Genomic DNA, 12,458 nt, shown 5'->3' on the forward strand with positions numbered 1-12,458 from the left:
CAGTCACAGGAAAAATCATGTATATTTCATATACAAATATGGTCCTGGTGAGACATGACTTGGTTACATCAGGACTGATCTGTTGCAATACAGGCTGTGTGGGCTGCCAGTTAATTATGTTTGGAAAGTCAGCTGGTAGAATAATATTACAGAGGCTAGAATTTTGAATAAAACCAGAAATTGAGGTTAGGTGACTCAGTCTTTGCAACAGTTTCCCTAACTTTTGATCTTAAGTGGTTTAGAATCACTTAAATTGTGGCCAGTCTTCAAACAGACTGATACATCAATGTGAGCTTCCTCCATCTAGTATGGTGAAACCAGCATTAAAACGAATAATCTCCTTGTACTCTACATTCTCTTGTACTCTGCTGGAAGAGACTCTTGAGAGTCCCATGGACTGCAAGAAGATCAAACCTCTCCATTCTTAAGGAAATCAGCCCTGAGTGCTCACTGGAAGGACAGGACTTTGGCCACCTCATGGGAAGAGAAGACTCCCTGGAAAAGACCCTGATGTTGGGAAAGATGGAGGGCACAAGGAGAAGGGGACGACAGAGGACGAGATGGTTGGACAGTGTTCTTGAAGCTACAAACATGAGTCTGACCAAACTGCGGGAGGCAGTGGAAGACAGGAGGGCCTGGCATGCTCTGGTCCATGGGGTCACGAAGAGTCGGACACGACTAAACGACTAAACAACAACAACAACACTCTACATTCACTACTATCCTTTGGGAGGTTAGATTGCAATACATAGAGCATGCCTCAATTTCCAGGTGGCCATACAAAATAAAATCCAGCATTTATAAAATAATATGCCAGTGGAAAGTTTGTCTAGGATTTTGCCCTTGATATGTGAATTTATCTGTGGATTATCCCCCATCCAGTGGGCGATGAGCATAAAACAGCCTATATGGAGTTTGAAATGTTATAAACCAAAATTCTGGCCTGCTAACCCTGTCATGGTCTGTTATAATTTATTTCCCTCTGAATTATTTTTTATTAATTATTACAAATCAAACCAATTTAATTTAATCTAATACAATTTCTTAAGATCAGGTTTCCCACTCTGGTTCCAAACGTATCATCATCATCATTTCCTCACATTGCCGCATCATTTCTTACTTAGAGTCCAGGTGTCAGGGACGCAGCGGGAGCGCAGGGGGGGAGGAGATGGAGAGCGAGGGGGAGCAATCCGAGGGCAGCGTAGGAGAAGAGGACAGTAGCCCGAGAGATTCCATGAGCCTCTCCAGCGAATTGGAAGATTCACAGAAGGGGGCGCCGATGGCCAGGGCAAGGGGGGTGCCAAGGGGGAAACCCCAGAAGCAAGGGGCCAGCGGGGACTCCCAGAGCAGTAGTTGGAAATCAGGGCCAGCTTCTCCACCAGAGCATAGTGGGGGGGAAGGGCCCCAGGTATCAGGGCCAGCGTATTCACCACCAGCGAGAGAAGATGAGTCAGGGTTGACCACGCCTCCGTCGGAGAGCGAGGGAACGGTCGAGAGGAAGGTTACCGGCTGGGCGCGCGCGCCAAGTTCAAATGTACAGGCGAGCGGCACAGCAGGTAGCCCGGATAGGGAACCAGGTCCTAAAGCCCGCCGGAAGGAGGGGCAAGAATCAGGGGGGTCAGCGTCAGAAGAGTCCAGAAAGGATGAAACCCCAGCGGGCAGGAGGGCCCAGAGGAGGAAGGAGCTAAGGAAGAGGTGGAGCAAGGCTAGAGTCTTAAACTGGTGTCAGGGGGGCGGAGACTCAGACGGGACTTTGCCGGTCTAGGCTTTAAGATGTAGAGTTGCACGCTGCGGGTTTGAAATGGAAACTGAACTTCAATAAAGACTTCTGTACATAACTACAGCCGGGCGTTGGTCCTTTGTGAGCTGGGACCTAGGGGCAGCTCTGACAGTAAGTCCCGTCTCACAAAAAACCTTCGCAGCGTGAGAGACGCAGCGAGGGACAAAGCTTGGTGCTTTGTTAGCTCACGAAGATCGGGAAAGATGAGTACCGATGAAAGAATAAAAACCTTGCAAGATGCAGTCGCGAGGCTTAACTCGGAAATAGCAGCATCCAGAAAGAGGGAGGATGACGCAGCCGCTGCCTGCCGGGATCTGCAAATCAGGTTGGAAGTGTTGACCAAAGAGGGGCTACCGGGTGCCAGACCAGAGGGGATTGGTCTAGGAAAGAGGGGAGGCAGCCTCGTGTCTCATTTCGATGGGAGCCTGCAGCAGTATCCTAACTTCAGAGCAGACGTAGTTTTCGCGCTCAAGTTGCTGCAGAAGGATTTTAGAGATGAGGAAGAGAAAGTGGGCTTCATACTAACTCATCTCCATGGAGAAGCGAAAGCGTGGCTGCGCAATCTATGGCGCGATAATGACCCATTCCTCCGAAATGCGGATGCCTTTATTAAGGCGATGGATGCTTGTTTTTTATCAGAGGTAGATGTAGATGTGGCCAGAAGGGAGATACATGGACTGAGACAAGGGAAAGCCACTGTGCGACAATGCCACTCCCGCTTTTTCGCATTGGTCAACGCGCTAGGGTGGGAAAAAGACTCAGCTGCCGTCAGGGACCTGTTCTGGGAGGGGCTGAATGGGCCAGTTAAGGATGAAATTGCGAGGGGGGAGAGACCCCAGACCACTAAGGAAGTCGTCCAGAGAGCGCTGGCGATAGGAGTGAGGCTGGAAGACCGTCCTTGGAGCAAGGATGAAGGACGTTGGGGACGCACGCCAGCTAGATCAGCTCCTTTCTTTCCCAGAGAGACAGCGCACGCCCAGTCCACGCCTCCACTGGGAGGGGGTGAAGAGCCGATGGAGATAGGTGGTGCCAGGGCTCAGACAGCAACCAGAGCCCAAACACCAGGAGCAGTCAAGGCGAAGCCTCCTAGAGGGAACAGGAAGTGTTACATCTGCGAAAGTGCTCAGCACATGGCGAAAGACTGTCCCCAGAGGCTCCACAAGCACACTGCAGCCTCAGCAACAGTAACAGAAGCAGTTCAGCAGAGAGAACCACAGCAGGGAAACGACGGAGTCTGGCTGGAAGCAGAGGCACTGGGGCCCAGCCAGACGAGTCAGTGAAGCAGTCCCCAGAACTCTTACAGCCCACAGACCCCCTCCCACCCAAACCAGTGGTGCAGCTCACCGCAGCCCTCCAGCTTCCCAATGGGCTCACCATGGAAGTCCCGATTACCATTGACTCTGGTAGCAATGCAGACTTTATAGGAGTGGATTTCATCAAGCAACATAGCATAGCGCTCCTGCCTGCCACGATGCCCCTGAAAGTAGTGACAGTCGATGGAAGAGAATTGCTGGGGGGACAGGTGGTACAGCAAATGCCGCCAATGGTGATGCGAATTGGAAATCACCGGGAAGTCATCAGCTTCAATGTCACCCACCTGTCAGACACACCCATAGTATTGGGCATGAGTTGGCTGCACAGGCACAGCCCGGCATTAGCATGGTACCAGCGTCAGTTGACCTTTTGCTCCTTCTACTGCGCAGAACACTGCATCCTGACTAGCTAGGAAGAGGAGGGGCAAGAGGATGACCCACAGCTACAACTGGGCATGCTGCAAGCAGTACCCGGCAAGTACAAGGCGTTTTTGGAGGTCTTCTGCGAGAAGGAAGCGGACAAGCTGCCTCCCCACAGACCCTACGACTGCAAGATTGACCTCCTGCTGGGGGCGATGCTGCTGACGGGGAAACTGTATTCCATGTCTGAGGATGAACTGCAAGAACTCAGGGAGTTCATAGACCACAACTTGAAGCGGGGATTCATACAAGAATCCAAACAGTGGGGGGCAGTCCCGTGTTTTTTGTGAAGAAAAAAGACACGCCCCAAAAGAGGCTTGTAGTTGATTACCGGGTCATAAATTCAAGGGCAAAGCCCACGGCATTCCCCATGCCCAAGATTGACGACCTGCTGGCGACGGTGAGGAAGGGTCGCATCTTCACCAAGTTGGATCTACGCGGGGCGTACAATCTTATACGCATGCGGGAGGGCGACGAGTGGAAGACGGCCATGTTTACGCCCCTAGGCACCTATGAATATAGAGTTATGCCGTTTGGTTTACAAAATGGTTCCCACTGTTTTCAAGCCTTCATGCACCACGTCTTAGCGGAACTCCTCTACAAGAAGTGCGTCTGCTTCCTGGATGACATCCTGATCTTCTCGGAATCACAGGAGGATCACGAGAGAGACGTCAAGGAGGTCCTGCAGAGACTACGGGAGCACAGACTTTACGCCAAACTGGAGAAGTGCCAGTTCGACATGACAGAGGTGGATTTCCTGGGCTACAAGCTATCCGACAAGGGACTCGCCATGGACGGCGCCAAGGTCCGCTCGGTGTTGGACTGGAAGAGCCCGTGCAATTGGAAGGAGGTCCAGAAGTTCGTCGGATTTGCCAACTTTTATCGCAAGTTCATCAAGGGGTTCGCCATGCAAACGGCGGCCATCACGGACACCCTCAGCTCCAAGAAGAAGAAGTTCATCTGGACGGAGCAGGCGGAGCGGTCCTTTCAGACGCTCAAGCGTCTCTTCGCGTCCGAAGAGCAGCTGCTGCACCTAAACCCCAGCAAACCCATGAGGGTTGAAACGGACGCTTCAGACAGAGCCGTGGGGGCAGTCCTGTTGCAGCAAGATCCGCAAGGGGACTGGAGGCGGAGTTCTTTGCGGATTTCGACTTCAGGATAGAATACATCCCGGGAGACAACAACATCATGGCGGATGCGCTATCCAGGAAACCGCAGTATCTCGAGGAAGAGGCACCGGCGGCGGCCAAGCACATTTTCGCACCGAAAGCGTGGGCATGCGCCTCAGCCACAGTGGACCTGGACGCGGTACGTCGCGTGCTGCAGACGGACTCCTTCGCACGAGCCAAGATGGAGGAGGTGCGCAGTGGCACAGCGAAGGACGACGAGTTCCAGATACGCGACGGACTGCTCCTCAGAAAAGGGGCCCTCTACGTGCCCGGAGACGACCTCCGAGCGAAAGTACTGCAGCAGTTACACGACGCGCCCAGCGCTGGGCACTTCGGCAAAGAGAAGACGGTGGAACTAGTAGCCAGAGACTTTTGGTGGCCCAAGATGAGGGGGGAAGTCGCGGATTACGTCACGAGGTGCGACACATGCCAAAGGGCCAACCCAGTACACAGGCCGCCGGCGGGACTGCTGGAACCGCTACAGACACCGCTCGAACCGTGGGAGAGGGTGGCCCTGGACTTTGTCACGGATCTGCCCAGCTCCCGGGGCAAAACAGCAGTACTCGTGGTCGTGGACATGTTCACCAAGATGGCCCACTTCATTCCTTGCGTGAAGGTGGCCACAGCGGAACAGACCGCCAAACTGTTCATAGACCACGTGTTCAAGGTGCACGGTCTACCACGGTCTATCCTGTCCGACCGGGGGCGCCAGTTCATCTCGAACTTCTGGCAGAAGTTGATGGGCATCCTGAATGTCAAGATCAACCTAGCGTCGGCAAGACACCCGCAAACCAACGGACAAGCGGAGAGGGTCAACGCCATCATGCAGCAGTACCTCAGATGCTACGCGAATCAGCAGCCTTCGACATGGGTGGACTCTACCGCTGGCCGAGTTCGCCTACAACAACACGAAGCACGTGTCCACGGGGGTGACACCGTTCTTCGCCAACAATGGGCGGCATCCCAGAACCTTCCCGGGATTAGAGAGAGTGGGGGAGGGGGAACCACAGGGAGCAGAGGCCTTGGCAACGGAGTTACAGGAGGTCCACGAGCAACTCCGGAGGCAGTTAGAACTAGCAAAACACGCATACAAAATGCAGGCAGACAGACACAGGAGAGTTGGGGAAGACATACGGGTGGGAGACTGGGTCTGGTTAGCGGCCCAGGCAGTCCCGGCCAGATCGTTAGCAAAGAAAAAGCTCGGACACAAGCAGCTAGGGCCTTACCAAGTCGAGGCACAGATCAATCCAGTGGTCTTCCGGTTGACACTCCCGGAGGGATCCAGAATGCACCCGGTCTTTCATAGATCAGTGCTCACGCCCTACAAGGCACCTCACAGGTTTCAGGCGCCAGAGACAGCACCAGCCCCGCTCAGGGAAGCGCCCACGGAGGGGGGGTCGCCGAGGGTGGAGCCACTCAATGAGGCCACGGAGATTTTGGACTCGAGATGGGGGGAGGAAGGGATTGAATATCTACTCGCCAGGGAGGACACCCCGGCCAGCACCAACAGGTGGGTACCGGACTATGCCGTGGAGGAGCAATTCCTCAAAGACGAGTTCCATGCACTTTTCCCACACAGACCAATGCCGGCAGATTATTTTGATGAATATCTTTTCACACCCACACTCTCAGCCAGCACGTTTCAGGGGTTATTCTTTGAATTTCTTCCATTCCTCTTGGTACTCCTCCTCCTTCTGGTCGCGGACTTTTCCGGTCAGGTTGGCTAGCTCCCAAAAATCCATCATCTTCATCTGCCATTCCTCCACTGTTGGTACTTCTTGTAATTTCCAATTTTTGGCCAACAAAATTCTAGCTGTAGTTGTGGCATACAAAAACAATCTGACATCTTTCATGGGGAATTCCAAAGCTGTTATTCCAAGTAGAAAGGCTTCTGGTTTCTTAATAAATGTGTATTTCAACATTTTTTCCAATTCATTATAAATCTTTCCCCAGAAGTCTTTCACCTTGGGACAGGTCCACCACATATGGTAAAAGGTTCCTTCTTTTTCTTTACATTTCCAACATAGGTTGTCTCTTGTGGTAGACCTTTGCTAATTTTACAGGGTTAAGTACCATCTGTACATCATTTTCATAACATTTTCCTGACCCCTTTCCTCCACAGCCTTTCCCAGTCTTCAAACATTACATTATGTCCAACATCTCTTGCCCAATCTATCATCACAGATTTAACTTGTTCAACCTTTGTATGCCACTACAACAAGAAATTATACATTTTAGATAAATTTTTAACATTGGTATCTAACAACTCCATTTCCAGTTTGGTTTTTCCCCAGTGCAAACCAGTTTTTCCTATCTAACTTATACAATTCATAGATCTGGTGATAATGTAACCAATTTATTTTATCTGTGATTTGATCAAATGGTCTTATTTTAAATCCTTCTTTATCTTCCAACAATAAGTCTGAATATCTCAGCCATTTAATCTCCATATTTAACTTTTTCTGGGCCTTTGCCACCATCGGTGAAAGCCACCTGGGTGTCTTCCTTTCTAAGAGATCTTTATATTTTATCCAAACATTATATAGAGATTTTCTAATTACATGATTTTTGAAACCGTTATGGGCCTTTATCTTGTCATACCATAGATAAGCATGCCAGCCAAATACATTGTCAAATCCCTCCAACAACATCAGCATTATCTATTTGTATCCATTCCTTAACCCAACCAAGTACTGCGGCTTCAAAATATATCTTCAAATCTGGCTGGGAAAATCCCCCCCTTTTTGAATCTGTTAATAATTTATATTTAATTCTGGGATTTCCCCCCTGTCAAATAAATCTAGATAAGGCTTTCTGCCATTCTCTAAAACATTTCACATTATCAATGATTGGGAGGGCTTGAAACAAAAACAGCATCTTTGGCAATACATTCATCTTAACCACTGATATCCAGCCCATTAATGACAATTTTAGGTTTGACCAACTCTCAAGATCTCTCTTAATTTCATTCCATAATTTCTCATAATTAGCTTTATATAAATTCAAGTTTTTCACTGACAAATTAACACCCAGATATTTAACTTTTTCCACTAAAACTAGGCCACAATGGCCACACACTAAGGCTCATAGCATGGGTCAGATATTTCCCCCCTAGAACCCCTGAACGTGTTTGTGCTGATCTGCTTGGAGACGGCTGGTATGCAGGATACGTTGAAACGGGCCAGAAAGCCTTTTCATCCTGGGGGGCCAGATCTTTATCTCCTCTGCATTCGCAGGCCAACTTTGGCAGTGGGAGGTCCCACCCACCTGTCATAATCTGACATTGTAAAGATGCCGCATGATTGCCAAATGGACTCTCCAGGCCACCAATTAATGCTAGCCCAGGATGGTGGGGGAACATATTGCCAAAGCAGGATTAAACTCCCCCCCCCCACATCTGCTGATGTGTACTTTCATCCTCCATTCTGTAGGGTTAGGGCAAAAGGTAAAGGTAAAGGGACCCCATACTCCAAACTTAGAATCATAGAATTGAATCATAGAATCCTAGAGTTGGAAGAGACCACAAGGGCCATCGAGTCCAACCCCCTGCCAAGCAGGAAACACCATCAGAGCACTCCTGACATATGGTTGTCAAGCCTCTGCTTAAAGACCTCCAAAGAAGGAGACTCCACCACACTCCTTGGCAGCAAGGAGTGTGGTGGAGTCTCCTTCTTTGGGAAGAATAAGGAGGGACTGAACTCCTTCACATCAACTGTGGCACGGTGTGTGTGTGTGTGTGTGTGTGTGTGTGTGTGTGTGACCCACTTTCTGCAGTATTTGGAAGAGCCAGCCAGTTCCCAGGTGGGACTCGCTGGCACACCCAAACCAAGCAGGATTGAAAATTTCATCTTGCTTTCTGCAGGATTTGGCCATGCCAGCCAGTTCTTAGCAGGAATAGCGGGCATGACATAACCAAGTACAATTGAGCTCCCTGCAAGTCAGTCAATGTTGGGGTGTTAAGGAGTGGTCCCCCCTCCACCTCTAATCCAGTTTATGACAATTCACCCCCTGTCTGCTCCAACTGAACCTGCCAGTCCAAGATGAACCCTGACAGTTCTGAAACTGTCCAGCCAGAATCACTCAGGATTGTATGTTAGTAGGTCTGCTTAGACCCACTGAAAAGAATGCTCATTTTTGGGACTGGGTCTACTCTGAGTATAACTAGCACTGGATACAGCATGTGAATCAGGTTGTGGCCTGGGGAGAGTTTCAAGGACCAGAGAGAGTCCAGTTCAGTCCCTGGGGCTACTTCCCCAGCCTTGGCCTAATGCATTAAAGCAACAGAACCCGACATTTTATGGAAGATGATTTTTTTGCACATACATAAAGCACTTTTGTCATTGTAGGAATGGCCTAGCTGGATTAGAAGAGACCATGATCTAGGTTGTCAATCCTTCATAAAAGGATTTTCTGATCTACATTAAATCAAAGTTCCTTTCTGCCTTGGCAAGTGCCCTAGTGTCAAACTGTCTAACTGAATGCTGCTCTTGCCACCTGGAGCACTCTCTCCTAGGGGCATCTCCCCAGAGCAAAAGCCACGTCAAGACCCTGTAATTAGAGATAATTGATGGAGAGCCCTCATTGTCATCACATATGCCATGTGCAGTTGCAATTAGGAGCGATTGTCACAGATTCAGCGATCATAATTGTACTTGACATTCAGTATTGAAACTAGTTAGTTTATTTTAAACTTTGCTGTGCAATTTTCTGTCCTGCATTGTAAACAGCGTTTAGATTTTACATGGTATTAATGGCAACCTGTGTTTATCTGGACTTGGTACTTTCCACCTTGTGCCAAATCCCAAAGGGGCAACTCCCCAAAGCACAAGGCAAGGCAAGGCTGTGATTGTCAGGGAGCCAGCAGAAAGCGCAATTAAAGCCGGCAGCCAGCTTTCTAATTATGAAATAAACTTCAGCAAGCAGCTGATAATCAAGTTCCTGCAGAGAAAGAAACCTGTTCTTCTCTCTCTGGGATGCATCTGCTGTCTCTGACATGTCATATCAACATCTCACTGGGGCCAGAAGCACCCAGGCAGAGCTGATCAACACACACAAAAAGTTTCTCACTCAGCCAGGCAAATATCCTATGTGTATCCCATCACAATGAAATGCTTAAAATTTGAACACTAAGTTTGGACTTGTCCATTAATGTGGGATTGTCTCTGAAAAACATTTGGAAACCGCATTCAGCCTGGGATGCTGTGGTTGGGCTGTGGATCAGGGCCAGTTTCCTGGAGAAGGGGACTCCACTGCTCAAACGATCTCATTGGCTGCCAGTACATTTGCAGACACAATTCAAAGTACCCATAATGATACTTAATGTTCTAAGCAGCATAGGACCAGGATTTTGGAAAGACCATCTCCTCCTAAATCAACCTAGTTGCACAATCACCCGCCCCCCTTTTACTACCATGATTACAAGGTGGTTTTCAAAGGTTAATATTCCGTATTAGGTGATCGTGAGTACAGTGGTACCTCAGGTTACAGACGCTTCAGGTTACAGACTCCGCTAACCCAGAAATAGTACCTCAGGTTAAGAACTTTGCTTCAAGATAAGAACAGAAATTGTGCAGTGGTGGTGTAGAGGCAGCGGGAGGCCCCATTAGCTAAAGTGGTGCTTCAGGTTAAGAACAGTTTCAGGTTAAGAACGGACCTCCAGAACAAATGAAGTTCTTAACCCGGGGTATCACTGTACACATAAAATCTCACTCTTTTAGCTATGACATCATCACTGAACATCTGTGTTCCTTGCAAGACAGCTCTCCAGCATAAAGTACAGATTTACACAGCATCACCAAGTAGGGTTGCCATCTTTTTACCTGTGCGCCATGTTCTCTGCTTTTCAAAAATCTTCAAATATTGCAGGTGAAAAACATCACCTGCTGATTTATACAGAGCACACAACTCTGAATGTTGCAGGAGCATGTTAGTACTCTTCTGAGTTGTGAGTAATATAATCTAGGTCTGTGCATGGATTCTAGTCAAATCTCATATTCCAGACAAAATGGGGCCAACTTGCGTTGAGCCGGGATTGAGGCAGCCCTGTATTGTGCCCACCCAGAGAGATCAAGGGCTGCCCTGAGGTTGGCACTTGAGTGACAAACTGGCCAACTCTATTCTTCTTGGCTGCTCCTTCATACCAGTCATTCTTTGTGCTATATGGCTCTTTATTGCTCTTCCACTTCCAAGTTTGCCATGCGCACCTGAGCAGAAGAAATAATAGTGGAATGCAATGAATGGTGTCTTATAATGATTTTTTGGGTCTAGGGGGCTTCAGACTTTTGACCACTGCCCGATCTATTGTGGCTTTCCTTAACAGGAATAAGTAATGTGAAGGAGATTATGCGTTGAAATATTTTAGTTGATATTTTAGATTGTAAAATGCTATTTTATTTATTGATTTGTTTTACCTTGTGGGCTTATAGCCGAATAAAGTATTATCTATCTATCTATCTATCTATCTATCTATCTATCTATCTATCTATCTATCTATCTTACCAGGAATATTTAACCCCAACATATTATAAAACCACAGTAAAACATTAAACATTAAAAACTAATGAAAATAATAAGGAGTTGTCAGGCAGTTTCAATGAAGCTCTCTTCTTCGCTCTGGTCACAGCCTTGGTCCTTGGCGTCTTCTCTAAGAACGGGGACACTCCCATTGTCAAAGCCAACAACCGGGACCTCACCTACACTCTGCTCCTTGCCCTCTTGCTCTGCTTCCTCTGCTCCTTGCTCTTCATTGGCCAGTGAGCTGCTCTTTACGACAAACGGCCTTTGGCATCATCTTCTCCATTGCAGTGTCTTGGCCAAAACCATCACGGTGGTTCTGGCCTTCATGGCCACCAAACCAGGATCCAGGATGAGGAAATGGGTGGGTGTCAGGGACTGGGTAAAAGAAGTGGTAGAGATCGCCTGCCCATCCGGACCGTTCCAGGGAGAAAGGAAGAGGAAACAGTATAGATTTACAACAGGGGTTTGTGGGAGGTCACAGCTCAGAGGCAGATGAGGGGAAAAGTTGGGAAATAATGGGAGAGCCAGAGCAGCAGCTGGTTTGGTGGTGAAGGAAGGCCCAGGGGTGAGCGGGTGATCACACAAAAGAAGCTCAACAACATTGGAGCTCAAGAACTGTCCAGATTTTTACTTCTTGAAATATGGCAACCCTAGACTGAGGTTATATACCTGCCAGTTGCCCCCAACTTCTGGTTTAAGAAGAAATTATAATTAAAATGCTGAAATCAAAACAAAAATCATGTTTTAATCATTTGTGCCTAATAAAGATTTTAAACAGCCAAGAGGTGGTCCAACTGGTAGAAATGTTTGTTTGTTTGTTTATAGTTTTACATAACAAATTTCCATTTAAACGTATCTATCACCTTTATATTTAGGATTCTCAGAATCCCTTGACTTTCCCCGCCCTTCTCTGGTTTCCATTGTCCATCCTTTTTTACCCCCCCCCATTTGTTATATCTATTTTTATTTTTATTAATATATATTATATAAATTATTTTATTTTATTTATTATATCTATTATTAACTTTTCCATTATATTCTGTCTTTTCCAAGTATTATTCTAATCCTGCCAAAGTTTTTAACTGTTTACAATGTTCTCTTGAGTAAACTATAATCCCCCCCCCATTCTCTCCTAAACTTCTTCTTGTCCTGGTCTCTGAATCTACCGGTCAATTTCGCCCTTTCGGCATACTCCAAGCATCTTCTGCAGCCGTTCTTCTGGGTCATTTCTGGGTCAGTAGTATTCTTGCTGCTGTCATT

At 47.9% G+C, this 12,458-nt stretch overlaps 1 protein-coding gene across 1 annotated transcript in view; it reads right to left on the reverse strand.

Annotated features, from left to right (window-relative positions):
* LOC309329524 (uncharacterized protein) overlaps nucleotides 1-10,874 on the reverse strand; it is a 31,396-nt gene extending 20,522 nt beyond the window's left edge. Inside the window, exon 1 of the transcript XR_014151192.1 lies at nucleotides 10,823-10,874. The gene's annotated coding sequence lies outside the window, so the exon portion shown is untranslated. The remainder of the gene's footprint in view (nucleotides 1-10,822) is intronic.
* Nucleotides 10,875-12,458: the final 1,584 nt, after the last annotated feature.

Source organism: Podarcis erhardii, assembly GCF_964252035.2.
Source record: "Podarcis erhardii genome assembly, chromosome: 14".
In the NCBI taxonomy this organism is placed as follows: Eukaryota; Metazoa; Chordata; class Lepidosauria; order Squamata; family Lacertidae; genus Podarcis; species Podarcis erhardii.